This window comes from Dendrobates tinctorius, unplaced genomic scaffold (assembly GCF_039654945.1).
Source record: "Dendrobates tinctorius isolate UK_male_01 unplaced genomic scaffold, ASM3965494v1 ptg000022l, whole genome shotgun sequence".
Taxonomy (NCBI): domain Eukaryota; kingdom Metazoa; phylum Chordata; class Amphibia; order Anura; family Dendrobatidae; genus Dendrobates; species Dendrobates tinctorius.
Window position 1 is genome coordinate 96,432,492 of NW_027361690.1, and position 16,740 is coordinate 96,449,231.

The window sequence follows — 16,740 nt, forward strand, 5'->3', positions numbered from 1 at the left end:
TTTGCCAATTATTGTGTAAACTCTTCTTCATTTTGACAATTGCTACGAAATGTTACAGAATTGTCCAGACAATTGTTACGAAATGTTACAGAATTGTCCATATTTGTTCATTTCCTCTCCTGACGGGCTATAATAACTCGCCCCATTACCACCATTAAAACAGGAGATTTACTTGATAGACAAGCTACTTGTGTCTCTCGTTTTATTTCTCCCACTCCTAGGTACCTAGGCAAGAGAAGCTCCACCTGAGGTTGGTTACTATAAGAAAAATCCCGACACTGACACTGTTCCCCTTGAGCCACTGGTTTGTTTGTTTGGGGTATGGGATGAGGAGATATGGGGTCACTATGCTGGGATTTTTCTGCGGGAGAAGCTATTTATGGCACGAAAGGTGCTGGCACTGCAGTGGATGGGAGGCTCATGTCCCTCCCTTAGAATCTGGATTGATTTGGTTAACTCGATTATACCATATGAACGTATACTGCATCGAAAAAGGGGATGACCGGGTAAATTTGAAAAGATCTGGGAGAGGTGGAATTCCTCTCATCTTACTCTGTAGAGTGGAGGCATCGCATAACAAATAGTTTATTGTATGAAATCAGGCTGCAAAATAGTAGTTATTGTAGTTACAGTATAGTTGTAGTTTAGGAAGGTAAATAGGCGTTATTACTTGTGCAATAATATAAAGGCTTGCACAATTTAACTGACATTTGCCCTTCGTATATATTTAATAGGCTGAGTATGTTTTATTTTGTATGTAAACCAGAATGCATATTTTGCTTTGCTTTTAACAATATTTAGAAATGTGTATATTCTGTCCAGTGCTTATTTCCATATGAAAGTATGTATGCTGTATGTTTTGTTTGTGGTTTAATAAACGAATTAAAAAAAAAAAAAATTACAACTCACCCAGGAAAAAAAAAAACAAGCTCCCATATGTCTAAGGGTGTGTGCACACGCTCCGGATTCTGCTGCGGTTCCGCAGCAGATTTGGCCGCTGTGGGTCCGCAGCAGTTTTTGCTGCGGTGTACAGTACCATTATTCCCTATGGGAATTAAAAACCGCAGTGCAGACGGTGCGGATTTTTCCGCGGTTTTGAAACCACAGAAAGAATTGACATGTCAATTCTTTCTGCGGATTCCACTGCGGTTTGCCATCTTCTCCATTGAGGAGATGAAAAACCGCAGGGCAAAGCCGCAGAGCAATCCGCAGGTAAAACCTCAGGTCTTTTGACCTGCAGATTTACCTGCGGATTTTACAAAATCCGCGCAGCCAAATCCGCACTGCAATCCGCAGCGTGTGCACGTACCCTAAGATATTATGGAAGCAAAAAAAAAACAAAAAAAACTTGTATCCCATTTAAAGATTATCCTAGGAATGTTCGTTTCCGGATAAACTTAATAACTGAACACCTGCTGTTGATTTTTTGTGATGCATAAAAATTCAAACAGAAGCCCGCGCTTTTGAGAACCATTGCGGCTTTTGCACACTGAACCATCTACTGCAGATCATTCCCTATGCAACATTTACAGGTTTTTAAACAATATGCGCTCCTGAAGGATGATGATGGAACTTGATATTTAGATTCAAGTATGATTTTTATTTTTAATTCAAAATAGAATGCAACCGGTTTCAACTGCTAAGAGTCTTCCTCAGGTATAATGTCTTGCCATTATACCTGAGGAAGACTCTTAGCAGTCGAAACCGGTTGTATTCGGGCGCTGCCCATCGCCAAGGTGTTTTTGGACTGAGGCCCTGGGAGGGGAATGCGGGAGGTGGGAGTAATGCCAAATTTTCCTGCCAATGTGTTGCTTGGGACCGAATTGGGGCGGCTAGTGACTCAGTGGGTGACCACTGAACCCCCAAGTCCGGCTCCCCAAGAATGTCATGACTCTACTGTGAATGCTAATGTTAATGTGTTGAATGTGCCTCCAACAGTGGAGGAGGGAGTGAAACCTGATGGTAAGCCATGCACTGACACTACACACACAGGGCTCACAGTGAGGACAGGTGAGAAGCCTGCAGGGGAGAGCTCAGAGGTGGAGGGAGGGGCTGCTATGGGCAGTGTAGGGCCCCTAAGTGAATCCAGCCTGCTGAGTCGAGGGCCTCTGCAGAAAGAGGAACAGGCCATGGGGGGAGGGGGCGTCCAAGGAGAGGAGCCACCAGATAAGACCCCAGGGCAGGAGTTCCCCACATCCGGAATGTCAGGAGGCCAGGGAAGTCTGCCTGACCCGGCGACTTGGTCGGGGGCCGAGGGGAAGCAGGCGCTACCTGTGGTCTCAGCGGTCGTGGCCGCTCTTACCAGGAGTAGGAGCGCCGGAGCCCCGACGGTTCCCCTCTCTCCGACCAAGTGGCTGCCGAGTCAGACAGCGGCCAGGAGACAGATCCCTGGAAGCTGTCAGAGGAGGTGGCAGTTTCGTCAATTCTTGCCACATCGAGTCAGGGATTTCAGGCAGCGTTGGAAGCTGACGCTAGCCTGAAAGCGCTCAAGGAGCAGGCAGCACAGCCTCCCCTGGAGTCCGACCGCGAGCGAGTGGTCTGGGACCAGGGACGGCTGTACCGTGTAACGGTCCAGCAGGGTTCACCGGAGGCGTGGCCCAGGGACCGACAGTTAGTGGTACCCTATCCGTTCAGGGCAGAATTGTTGCGGATCGCACACGAGATTCCCATGGCCGGACACCTAGGGATCGCTAAAACCAGGGCCAGGCTAGCTCAGCATTTCTACTGGCCAGGAATGAGGACCGAGGTGATTGCCTACTGCCGTTCGTGTGACACCTGTCAGAGGGTGGGGAAGGCGGGGCGGCGCCCCAAAGCCCCGCTGGTAACTCTGCCCATCATCGAAGAGCCTTTCTCGAGGGTGGCTGTGGATCTCATTGGACCTCTGTCCACTCCCAGCCGCTCCGGGAAATGCTTCATACTAATGGTAGTGGACTATGCCACCCGGTACCCGGAGGCGGTAGCTTTGTCGTCCATTCGGGCCGACAAAGTGGCCACTGCCTTACTGGAGATTATCTCCAGAGTGGGGTTTCCCCAGGAAATGCTCACCGACCGAGGGACCCAGTTCATGTCGCAGCTGATGGAGTCTCTCTGTAAGCAGGTACAGGTGCAACATCTGGTAGCCAGCCCGTATCACCCACAGACCAATGGCCTGTGTGAGCGGTTCAATGGCACCTTAAAGCAGATGCTGAAGATGTTGGTCTACTCCCACGGGAGAGACTGGGAGCGGTATCTCCCACACGTGCTGTTTGCCTACTGAGAGGTCCCACAGGCCTCAACAGGGTTCTCCCCCTTTGAGCTCCTGTACGGGCAACGTGTACGGGGGCCCCTTGCTCTGGTGAAGGAAGCATGGGAAGGGGATTTGGCTACCCCTGGAGTGTCGGTCATTGAATATGTCGTGCGCTTCCGGGACAGAATGATGGCCTTGACACGGCTGGTGCATGACAATATGGCCCAAGCCCAGGCTGACCAGAAGCGGTGGTACGACCAGAATGCTTGTGAGCGGACCTACGAGGTGGGTCAAAAGGTGTGGGTACTGGTCCCCGTACCTCAAAACAAGCTTCAGGCGGCCTGGGAGGGTCCATACCTCGTGCACCAGCGGCTCAACGCTGTCACCTATCTGGTCACCCTGGACCACGCCCGTAGAAGGCGGAAGGCCTTCCACGTGAACATGATGAAGGCCCATCATGAGCGGGAGGCTTGTGCCCACCCAGTGTGCAACCTTCCCGGCAAGGAGATGGTGCGGAAGGGTGCATGGGGGATCACAGGAATGTGATACCCCCTAGCGCCCTCTAAAGCAGGGAGGTGTGATGAAGGAGCAGCCGCCATCTTAGATATGGGGCCACATGTCTCAGCTTGGCATCCATTTTGGTCTAAGTTCAGGAATTACAGGCTTCTATACCCCCAGGTGCTGTGTACTTTGTAAATACAAGCAGGATTTAGTGTTCCAATGCTAAATAGCCAGGGCCATTGGTGTGATAATGAGGATAGGCCCAAAACAGAGCTTCAAAGCTCAGGTACGGAGCCGTGCCAGCAGGGGGCCGGAAAAAAGCCTAGGGCTTCAATTAGAATATACCTGCTAGCAGACGCAGGAATATACGTCCTTTGTGTGTCACAGACGCTTTGGCTCCATCCTAGGAGCATGGATTATTAGCCCACCCTCTGACACAGGGGGAGCAACCTAGCGTGTTTAAGGACTAGCAGCCCCTGGCAGACATTCATTCTTTCACACAGAAGATCCAGACGATGACTACCTAAGAAGGACCTGGGGACAGACCTGCCGAGGGGAGCAGCGGCCCATGCTTTGGGGGTCTGTCCGGCAACTAAGATTCTTGTACCTGTGGACTGCAGAGCTCCCCAGCACCTACAATCTGGTAAATTGACCTCCAGCTTAATATCTTAAGTCTTGTACCCTTAGTGTTAAATCTTTTCTCTGACTGCAAATTTACTGTATATTTCTGTAATTATCTAGTGCGCACTTAAACTATTAACTTAATCTTGGGCTGATGCTTTTACTCTGATCACGAATCTTAGAACCCCCAGCGGGTAACAGGACCTCCTCCCCGGCGACCATTTGCTCTAGGTGCAGTTCCCTTACTGACCTGAGAGACAAAGGGGGCGCCGGAGAGCGGTGCCTGTGTAGTTACGTCACGGTGGTGACGTGGGATGAACGGTTCTGTGTGCGTTATCGTTAAATCGTCACCGATTTTGTGACGCAGAAGCGATATCACTAGCAATATCGCTACATGTGATACTCACCTCCGACCGGCCCTCCTGCTGGCTATCGCTGATCGTGCAAGATCGGCCTGGTCCATTTCTCGTCGTCGGCTTCCTACTGGAGCCGACGAGCGAGCCATGGACGCAGGCAGAAGATGGTCACCCTTGCCGCATCTGGCAAGTGAGTACGACCGCTGCTGCATCGCTAGTGAGATCTGCCTGTGTGGCAGCTCACTAGCGACCATTTAGCGATGCACCAGCCATTCTGACCAGGTCGTATCGTGGTCGGGATCTCTGGTGCATCGCTAAATGTAATGGGGCCTTATGTCTCGCCACTTGGTGCATTATGGCAGGGATGATCAATTATAGACACCTTCACACCTGCTTATTTTTCCCTGTATCTCCACCACCCACTAATTTGATGGACAACTCTGGCTTCATAGAGCCAGAGAAGAGTGGAGATAGAGCAAAAAAAAAAAAAAAGCAGGTTGAAAGGTATATATAAAATGATTGTAAACACAGAATGACTGCTCAAACCAAGTACAGGATCTTGGTGGGCCAGAGTCCCTTTAACTAACAGTGGTCATTTCGTGCAGCCATGTATATAGACCTTTAGCCATCAAAGGGGGACACAAGAGATATTGGGCATTGGTTACTGCCAGCAGGGTGCTGACAGTAAAGATAAAAAAAAAAAAAAAAAAAAAAAAGTCTGCTTCTCTTCTGCAAGCTACACACTAGCAACAAACAGTCGGAGAAACTAAAGTAACAAACAAGAGTATGAACAAAGGAGAAACTCCAAGGAAGACAAAGCCACCGCCTATTAGGCCAACCAGGGAAGGTGTTGTGTCACCCAATAATAGCCAACACAAAGCTTTCATGATGTGTACTAAAATCCCTCTTTTTCCTATCGCTTAATTTGCAGATCAAGTGGACCATTGAACAACAGTCAGATGAAGGAAAGAGACAAGGTCTTCAGATTGCAGGATAAGCCATTGCTGCCTGCATATCAATTCTGCCAAGGCCTGCATCCACAGATGCTAAGGCGTGTGCCCTTATCAAACTTAGAAAAGGTATATATTGAATACCAAGTAGCAGCAATTACAAACTTGGAGCAACATGGCATGATTGATCATCGGATAGAAAGCCCGTAATTTTAGGTGAAGTGGGTCGTAGCAGTGAAAAAGGGATTTCCATGATCACAGACCGAATCCAACAAAAAATGAATAACTTGGAGGCTGGCAGAGCTTTGTGGGTCCTAGCCATAATCATGAAGAGGTTATCCACGCTTTTAAAAGGAGTATTGATCAAAAAGTAAACATGAAAGGCCCTAACATCATCCAACTTGTGAAAGATTTTTCTTTGGAACGAGAAAAAAAAAAAAAAGAAAAAGATGATGACTATTTTGTGGATTAATTTGGAAATTACTTGGTCAACAGTGAAGGGTTAATTTAGCCCTCCCTCAAAAGCTACCTTGTCACCTCTACCCTGATTGAAGAGATGAGAGAAGAAAAGGAAGGCACCATTAGGAAATCTGAAGGAAAATTCCAGGGTGAAGTGACCATGTTCCTGCTATTGCACAGTTCTAGTTGTACTGTATACCTCGGTTATGTGAATCACTGAGACTGCAGGAACATTTTACTCCATCCAGAGTAGGATCCAGGATACCTATGCCATGATGGCTGGAGGAGGTGAGACAAACACACAGCTGATCTCCATATAGCGCTGGTGTTCTTCACTTCAGCTTTCAATCTTAGACATACATGCAAGACTGACCTGACAGCATACATTATAAATGTATTTACAAAGGTCAGCACCTTAAGGCTGGGTTCACACGTAGCAGAACTCTCGCGGAAATTACCGCAAGAATTCCATTCCGTGGGAAAATCGCATTTTAAATTGCCGCGGAAAAACTAGCATTTTGCAAGCGTAATTAGCTTGCAGAATTGCTAGCGTTTTCCAAGCGATCTGTAGCATTGCTTGGAGAACTGATTGGCAGGTTGGTCACACTCGTCAAACACAGTGTTTGACGAGCGTGACCAACTTCTTAATATTGAGGCCGCCTATGCGGCATCAATAGTAAAAGATAGAATGTAAATAATAATATTAAAAAAAAATAGCTTCGTTACTCACCGATAACGGTGTTTCTCGGAACCCATGACAACACCACGGAGAGAGGGGGTCCGCCCATCAAGGACAGGAACCTACAGATAAAAAGGCGGCACCTCTCTTCCGCCCCCAGTTGGTTACAGAGCATCAGAGGGTCTCCCGGTTAGTTAACAAAAGTATATACATAACATTATAATATTGCATATTATGGAGAAGCACCGTGTCTTACAAAAAACACTCTACATGCATTAACTCGTGCTCACTGCACACGTGAAAGTGCCTGAAAAAGGTAGGTGGTGTTGACCAGGTGGCCGCTTTACAGATCTGTTCTATTGATACCTCTGATCTTTCTGCCCATGAGGTCGCCACTGCTCTTGTAGAGTGCGCTTTTAGGCCCTCCGGGATGGTATTCCCACTAGATGAATACATCAAGGCAATCGCATCTCTTATCCACCTTGCTAGGGTACTCTTGGATGCCTTGAATCCCTTCCGAGGTCCCTGAAAACACACAAAAAGAGACCCTTCCTTCCTACATCCCTTGGTGGCCTCTAAGTACTGAAGTAGGCACCTCTTCACATCCAGGGTGTGAAATCTTTCCTCTCCCCTATTCCTAGGGTTTGGGCAGAAGGAAGGACGGACTACTTCTTGTGACCTATGGAAGTGTGTCGACACCTTAGGTAGGTATGCTGGGCCGGGTTTTAATATGACCCTGTCGTCTGGGATTTTAGTGAACGGGGGTATTGCTGACAGGGCTTGAATATCTCTCACTCTGCGAGCGGATGTTAGGGCTACTAAGAGTATGGTTTTTAATGATAAGGTTTTCAGGGGTGCTGACTGGATGGGCGCGAATGGGGGCCCTGTTAGGGCAGACAACACTAGGTTTAGATCCCATGATGGTATCTTCTGGGTGGTTATTGGTCTAGATCTGGCTGCAGCCCTCATAAACCGCCCGCCCGCCACGTCCTGGTTATAAAGGGCGCCTAGAGCCGCTACCTGTACCTTCAACGTATTAGTAGCCAGCCCCTGTTCTAATCCCTTTTGCAGGAATTCAAGAATTTTGTTAATCTGTACCCCATCTTGAACCCTAACCCCGGAGCTGGATAGAAATTTCCTCCAAGTTCTACCATAGGCCCTGGTTGTGATCGGTTCCCTACTCTTTTGTAGCATGGAAACTAGGTTTTCTGAGAACCCCCTCTCCCTCAGCAGTGCCCTTTCAAATTCCATGCTGTTAAATGGAGGTTCACTGCTCGAGGGTGTAACACGGGACCTTGGGACAGAAGGTCGGGGAGATCTGGTAGAACCCAGGGGTCGGTTACTGACAGTATTCTCAGCCAGGAAAACCACGTTCTTTTTGGCCAAAACGGGGCTATTAATATAATTCGTGCCCTGTCTTCTCTGACTTTCCTTATTACTGCCGGGATGAGGATGGGCGGTGGGAAGGCATACATTAGGCCCTGAGTCCACGGAAGCATAATCGCATCCAGGATTCGTGGATTCCCCCTGGGGTCTAGGGAACAAAATGCTTCCACCTTTTTTGTTTTTGTGGTCGGCAAATAAATCTATGTCTGGGGTTCCCCACATTTTTACGATCTTCCGAAAAATGGACTGTTTTAGAACCCACTCCCCTTGATGTAGCTGGGTGCGACTTAGAAAGTCCGCTGTCTGGTTCTCTGCTCCCCGTATGTGTAGTGCAGATAGGGATAGTAGGTTCTCCTCTGCTAGCGTGAATATTTCGGGGGCTGTGTTCATTAGTGTCCGGGACCTGGTTCCCCTCTGATGGTTTATGTAGGCTACCGTCACTTGATTGTCCGAAAATATGCGGACATGATGCCCCCTTAATATCGGTAGAAAGTGTGTTAGGGCGTAATCTACTGCCAACAGTTCCTTTTGGTTTGAGGAGGCTTTTAGTTCTTGACCTCCCCATTCCCCTTGAGCTACTCTGTTGCTCATGTGCGCTCCCCATCCCTTGGGACTGGCGTCTGTGGTGATTATGTGTGAGATTTTTATCACCCAGGGAATCCCTTTGGATAGGTTGTCTCTGTTTCCCCACCAAGCTAGGGAACGAATAGTCTTGGAGTGTAGTGTAACATGACCTTCCAGGTGGCCTCCTAATGATGACTGGTTGGCTAAAACATCCCATTGGAGATATCTCGTATGTAGTTGCGCCCACTGGACCGCTGGCAGGCAGGCGGAGAGGGACCCTAATAATGACATTGCTTTTCTTAGCGTCATGGAAGGGTTCTGTGTCGCTCTTGCTACCATCTGAGCTATCCTCTCCTTTTTGTGGTCTGGTAGGTAACATTCCTGGGTGTTTGAGTCCAGTGTGAGGCCTAGGAACTCCTGGACTTTTCTGGGCTCCAGCCTTGATTTTTTTGAGATTTAGGAGCCAGCCTAGGTTTTGTATAGTGTCCATCACTCTGTCCATTTGTTCTCTGCATGTTTGGGCCGAGTTGCTCGCTATTAAGAAGTCCAGGTATGGAACTATTAGAACATCTTGCTCTCTTAGGTGAGCCATCATCTCTGCCACTAGCTTCGTAAAAACCCGTGGGGCTACTGAGATCCCAAATGGCAGGGCCCTGTACTGAAACTCCCTTATTTCGCCTCCTATGGAGACCGCCAGTCTGAGGTATTCTCGGGAGTCTTTGTGGATAGGGACATGATAGTACGAGTCGCTGAGATCTAATACCACCATGAAGCAATGTGGAAAGAGAATTTTGATGGTCGACTTGATCGACTCCATTTTGAATTTTTCGTTTTTGACATAGCTGTTCAGCCTTTTTAGGTTTATAATTATCCGGAAAATACCATCCGGCTTGGTTACTAAAAAAAAGAGGCGAGTAGAATCCTCTGCCTTTCTCCCTGGGGGGAATCTCCTGGAGGACTTTTTTGTCCAACAGAGTTAGGACCTCTTTCTCGAGGGCTTCTTGTTCCAGAACTGATGATCTTAGTGGGGTCACTACATATTTTTGAGGCGGTAGAGAGAGAAAATCTATCCTTAATCCTGATCCTATCAGATTTAGCAACCAAGGGCTGTTCTATATTTTCTTCTAGGCTGGGAGAAAAAAGCTTAGCCTCCCTCCCACCCTGGGCAGACAGTCACTTGGAGGGCTTTTTGTCTCGGGACGAGTTAAAGATGGACCCTCTGTCCCTTCTTGTGTCGTCCCATTTCTGTTCTCTCGGGGGCCTCCTTTGAAAAAACCTTTTGTTCCGAAAGGACCTTTTAAAGCCTGTAGGACCTAGAATTGGGAATCCCTTCTTTTTATCCCCTGCTTTTTGGAGGATATCATCCAATGTCTCTCTGAATAAGAATTTTCCTTCACAAGGGATGGCGCATAATTTTATCTTAGTTTGTAGGTCCCCTGGCCAACATTTAAGCCACAGCGCTCTTCGGGCTGCGTTTGATAAGGCTGCCGTTTTAGATGACAATCTTACTGAATCCGCCAATTAATCGGCTAAGAAGGCCGCCGCTCCCCTAATTACTGGAATTGATTCCAGGATTTTCTCTCTAGGTGTACCTTCTCTTAGCTGCTTCTCTAGGCGGTCTACCCACACCATGAGGGCTCTAGAGGTACAGGTTGCTGCTATTGCTGGCCTAAAGGCCCCATCTCACTAGGCGACTTACCAGCGATCCCGACACCGATATCAAGGTGTCAGGATCGCTAGTAAGTCGCTATGTGATCGCTGGTGAGCTGTCACACAGACCGCTTCACCAGCGATCAGCACAGCGATGCCGAGCGCCCGGCATCGCTGGCCATTCCTGTAAAAAATAGAATAAAAAATAAAAAATATATTATTCTCACCTTCCGACGTCCCGTTCAGCCATCCCGCCTCTCTCCACGCTCCGGTCCCAGTGAGCCTTTGCGAGAATGACCGCGAGACTTTGTTATCCCTCGAGACCGTGACATCTCGCGGTCATTCGTGCAAAGGATCACTGGGACCGGAGGGTGGAGAGAGGCAGGATGGCTGAACGGGACGTCGGAAGGTGAGAATAATATATTTTTTATTTTTGACTGGATGAGTTGTGACTCAGCAGCGATCTCGCTACCGAGATCGCTTAGTGAGACGGGGCCTTAAGATTTCCCCCTGCTGATTCCCAAGTGCCCTTGAGAAAAGTATCAGCTTTTTTGTCTAATGGGTCTTTTAAAAGAACTCATATCCTCAAAGGGGAGTGCAAATTTATTTGAGGCCTTGGCGACCGCCACGTCTAACTTCGGGGCTTTGTCCCAAGACGTGGATGCCTCCTCGTCAAATGGGTATTTCCGTTTAAGGGAGGGGACCGTGGAGTTCTTCCTATCTGGTCTCTCCCATTCTTTTTTTATCAGGCCCTGTACGTTTTCGTTTAACGGAAACACTCTTCGTTTCTTTTGGCCTAGTCCCCCGAACATAATGTCCTGGACTGATCTATCAGGCCGAGGGTCTACTACCCCCATGGTAGACCTTACTGCCTTTACTAACATGTCCACCTCATCCAGGGGAAAGCAATGACGACTTTCTGTTTCCTCATCTGAGGATGACGAGTCAGTGTCTGAAGTGTGAGATGTAACTTCCCCTGAAATCGAGACCTCTGACTCAGAGGCTACTACTGCGTCTCTTTTCTTTCCCCTCTCTTTATGTTTTAGGGACGAAAGGGCACTTTGAAACTCCGACCGGATTACCGCTCTTAGATCTGAGGCGTAATCCGGAGGTTTCATCACAAAGAACCTCCTGTATACAGGAGTCGCAGAGCTTTTTATCCCAAGCTGTTGGTAGTGGCCTGCTACAGGTGGGGCATTCTCTGTTTTCTTTCTTTCTTCTTTACCTAGTAAGGGAAAGAAGTATATTATAATGGGGGACATTCACGTAGATCACTTACCCCATTATGCGCGGTTGCAGGTACCGGTTCGGGAGGTGGATTCGGATCCCTTACGGGCTGATCCACGGAAGGTGACTTGCTCTTAGCAGTCGACTTGCTCCGCTGCGTGGAGTGGCTACTGGACCGGCCCTCACGCCCGTCCTTTTCTTTTTGCCGGCGATGATGATGCTGCCTATGCTGCTCCGTATGCTGCTGCATTGGCTGCTCCTCGAGCTGGTCGCTGTCCTCCATAGTTATGGGACGCTTCCAGCAAGGAGCAGCTGCAGCGTTCCTCTTTTTCAAATTTCCCGGCGATGACGTCACCTTCCCTCCCAGCCTGCCCCGCTGTGTCCCCGGGAGCGCGCACTGCGCATGCACAGACCGCGGGGACCCAGAAGTCGGTAATTCATTTCTGGGGCAGCGCCATCTTGGTACACCTCTGTACCCGGCGCTGCCCGCACGTATGCCGGCGTCCACCAGCCCCATTTTCCTCTCCGGAGTGACGGCTCGGTCCTCTCCCGCCCGCTCACCCTGTACAGCCCCTCGGCGACAGCGGTGGCGGCTTCAGTTACCGACCCCGCCGCGGTAGGGGCCTCCCCGCTACCAGGACTGCGGACGGGACGGCCCTGGCTCTTCCTCCAGGTAAGCTGCTGCTGCCGCTCTGCAGATTCTATGGTTCACCCGTCAAGGACAGGAACCCAACTGGGGGCGGAGGAGAGGTGCCACCTTTTTATCTGTAGGTTCCTGTCCTTGATGGGCGGACCCCCCCTCTCCGTGGTGCTGTCATGGGTGAGAGAGAAAAATATTGTTATTCTCACCTTCCGACGTCCCGCACAGCCTTCCCGCCTCTCTCCACGCTCCCAGTCCCAGTAATCCTTTGTGACAATTACCGCGATGACGTCTGTTCTCGAGGGATCGCGACGTCTTGCGATCATTCGCGATGACATCGCATGAATGACCGCGAGACTTCGCGATCCCACGAGAACGGACGTCATCGCTCACAAAGGCTTACTGGGACCGGAAGCGTGGAGAGAGGCGGGACGGCTGCGCGGGACATCTGAAGGTGAGACTAACATTTTTTATTTTAAATTCTTTTACAGGGATATGGTACCCAAAGCCCGGAGGGCAGTCTCCTCTCCTCCGGACCGTGGGTACCATCCGCAAATGTTCTGCTTACTTTTCGCATGGTGTGCACAGCCACATGCGGAAAGTAAGCAGAACAATGCCTTCCTATGGGTGCGGGATTGCCGCGATTCCGAAAAATTAATGAGCATGCTGCGTTTTTTACCGCGAAGAGATTCCCCCATGGTAAAAACCTCAGCATTAGCACAGCATTGCGGAATCTCACAGGAATGCATGGGATGCTTATTTTTTGCGTGTCAAAATCGCACGGTTAAAACCGCAGTGGAAACGCCATAAAAACGCCACGTGTGAACTCAGCCTTAGAGGCAATATTGCCACCTCTTTTCAAGAAAATGCACTGAAAAGGAGTTAAAAAGGGCTTTGATCCGTTTATCAAGCAAAATCGTGAAAGTATCAATGAGAATCTGTAGACATTCCAAGTTTTGGGACTGAGATGGAGCTACCTGACAATCAGACATGGGATTACTAACTCCCTTAGCATGAAGAAGCTCCATGATCTTAGTTAATTATAAAAGGGAGCAGCTTGTGGCTAGCCCAAACGAAAGTGCAATAAATTGGTCTGTGTCAACTGAAGAAATGCTGGTGAGAGGAGAAGATGGGGACGTGGGCATGTCCATTGAGGACAACAATTTGCCGGACTCCACAGAATCTACCATTGAATACAGGCACTTCATACTGAAGCACTAGAGTTGAACTTACAGGTGCATCTCACAAAATTAAAATATCAAAAAGTTAATTTATTTCAGTTCTTAAATACAAAAAGTGAAACTCATATTGTATAGAATCATTACAGAGTGATCCATTTCAAGTGTTTATTTCTGTTAGTGTTGATGATAATGGCTTACAGCCAATAAAAACCCAAACGTCATTATCTCAGTAAATTAGAATACTTTATAACACCAGCTTGAAAAAATGATTTTAAAATCCGAAATGTTGGTCTACTGAAATGTATGTTCAGTTAATGCTCTCAATACTGGGCTCCTTCTGCATCAATTACTGCATCAATGCGCTTTGGCATGTAGGCGATCAGCCTGTGGCACTGCTGAGGTGTGGAAGACCAGGTTGCTTTAATAGCAGCCTTCAGCTCGTCTGCAATGTAGGGTGTAGGGGCCCCTCGTCTTACTCTTGACAATACTCCATAGATTCTCTATGGCGATAAGGTCAGGCAAGTTTGCTGGCCAATCAAGCACAGTGACACTGTTGTTTGTAAACCAGGTATTGGTACTTTTGGCCGTGTGGACAGGTGCCAAGTCCTGCTGGAGAATGAAATTTCCATCTCCAAAAAGCTTGTAGGCAGAGGGAAGCATGAAGTGCTCTACAATTTCCTGGTAGATGGCTGTAGTTAAACACAGTGGACCTACACTAGCAAATGATATGGCTCCCGAAACAATCATTGATTGTGGATATTTCACACTAGGCCTTGGAAATCAAGGTCCCAGATTCTGGAGGAAGAGTGAAGAGACACACAATCCAAGCTGCTTGAGGTCTAGTGTGAAGTTTCCATATCTGCTACAAATCTGTTCGATTGACACATCCGATATGTCTGCCAAGAAAGTTGAAACAGCCTTTGTGGAGTAAAGCCCCCTTCTCACATAGCAAGATCGCTAGCGAGATTGATGAAGTGTCACCGATTTTGTGACGCAACAGCGACCTCACCAGTGATCTCGCTACAAGTGACACATAGCGACGACCCCCCCCCCCCCCCCCCGCTGGATATCGCTGATCGTGCTTGAATGTCCTGGGCCATTTTTTTGTCTTTGCCCGCTAGCCAGCGAGCATAGCTGTTGTGCACTTTCCTGCGTCCATGAAAGGACACAAATACATAATTATCCCTCCTCCAGGCTTCTGTAACCAACAGGTATCTAACCAGACATTTAACATCTAGAGTAGGAAGTTTTTCTTATTTACGATTTTGTGGGCTACAGCAAAAAGGAAGGAAGGACTATCATCTGCGTTCTACGGAACCAGGAAGCTACTTTAAGGCAGGTAAGCCAGAGCAAGCTTCAAAATGACTCTGTCTTCTTTGATTTGTGTGAATGGTGGCCTGAATGTCACTGACCCTATGTGCAGATGTCAAAGCTAACAGGAGGGCCATTTTAAGTGACAAGTCTTAAATGAAAGGAAAAATGGCCCTCCTATTGTGACAAGTCTTAAATGGAAAGAATCTCCTTTGTCCCCCTGACGAAGGAGATTCTTTCTGAAACGCGCATCGGGGTGCGTCATAAAGGCATACCGCGTTATTTACAGCTACTCACGGCTCACAGGTTAAAACTGCCTCACTTTCACATTTTTGTGTTTATTGTATGTGGCGGTTTTTTAGCTATACTAAAGTCCACCTTACCGCACCAGGCATATGTCCATTTTATAGACATTTCATCTCTTTTTGCACAATTGCACTTCATAGTTTTTTATTTGGCCATTTACCTGGTTCTATTATTAAAAAAAGCCTTTAGGGTATGGTTATCCATGATATATTACTCCATATATTTTAATATTTAGTATTTTCTACATGCATGGTCCTGTATAATTTAATTGCGGTTTATTGCCTTTTTTATGCATTATTATTACGGGATTTTGTGCCATTTTTCAATATAGATTTTACAAATTATTTATTTTTCTTATTTTAATTATTTAATATATTTATATGTTCTTCACAAGTACCCAGGTTGCAAAAGAACTGGATAAGATCAAAGTTTTTAAGGCTGCAGGTCCTGACGGCATCAGTGCAAGGCTAATCAAAACCTGCGGGCACCAGCTGAGTGAGATCATTGCATATCTGTTCAATATGAGCCTGAGAATAGGTATAGTACCACAACTGTGGAAATTATCGTGTGTGGTACCAGTTCCGAAGAAACCTTATCCGAAAGACCTTAATGACTATAGACCTGTAGCATTGACATCACACCTGATGAAGGTACTAGAGAGATTGGTTCTCACACGTCTCCGTCCTCTAGTGAGCTCGGATATGGACCCCCTCCAGTTTGCCTACAGGCCGGGCATTGGTGTGGATGATGCCATTATCCACCTTCTAGATTGGACTCTCTCTCACCTGGAGAAACCTGGGAACACTGTGAGAATAATGTTCTTCGATTTCTCTAGTGCTTTTAATAGCATACAGCCAGGTCTACTGAGAGACAAGCTGGGCCTTGTTGGCGTGGACCTCCAACTCTCCACCTGGATCCTTAACTACCTTACGAACCGACCTCAGTTTGTAAAGGTTCGGGACAGTGCGTCAGACACGGTGATCTGCAATACAGGGGCACCGCAAGGTACAGTTCTTGCCCCTTTTCTCTTCACACTGTACACTGCGGATTTTAAGTGCAACTCATCTAGCTGCTACTTGCAGAAGTATTCTGATGACTCTGCAATAGTAGGCCTCATCACAGGAGGAGATGAAAGAGAGTACAGAGATACTAACCGAGCTTTTGTGGAGTGGTGTCTGAGGAACCACCTTAGGATTAATTCCAGGAAGACCAAGGAATTGGTGGTGGACTTTCGCAAGGGAAAAAATCCACCAGTAGTGGTGAACATTCAGGGAAATGACATTGAAATAGTCGACACCTATAAGTACCTTGGTGTGATCCTCAATAATAACCTTGACTGGGCCCATCACTTGGATGCAGTGTATAGGAAGGGCCAAAGTAGGCTTTATCTGCTCAGAAGGCTGAGAGCCTTCGGAGTTAGGGGGGCACTCCTTGCATCTTTTTTCAACTCTGTTGTGGCATCAGTCATCTTCTTTGGTGTGGCGTGCTGGGGTAGTGGCATATCAACCAGGGATAGGAATAGGCTGGACAAACTGATTAGAAGGGCCAGCTCTGTCCTGGGATGCCCCCTTGATCCAGTTCAGGAAGTAGGCGACAGGAGGATACTGGCCAATGTGAGCTACATGGTGCAGAATGATTCCCATCCCATGCATGAGACCGTGACAAAGATGTGCAGTACTGTCA

The 16,740-nt window shown here is 47.9% G+C and overlaps 1 protein-coding gene across 4 annotated transcripts in view; it reads right to left on the bottom strand.

Annotated features, from left to right (window-relative positions):
• The window catches only part of WDR76 (WD repeat domain 76), a 286,518-nt gene that overhangs the window by 194,965 nt on the left and 74,813 nt on the right, over nucleotides 1–16,740 (bottom strand). The window lies entirely within an intron of this gene.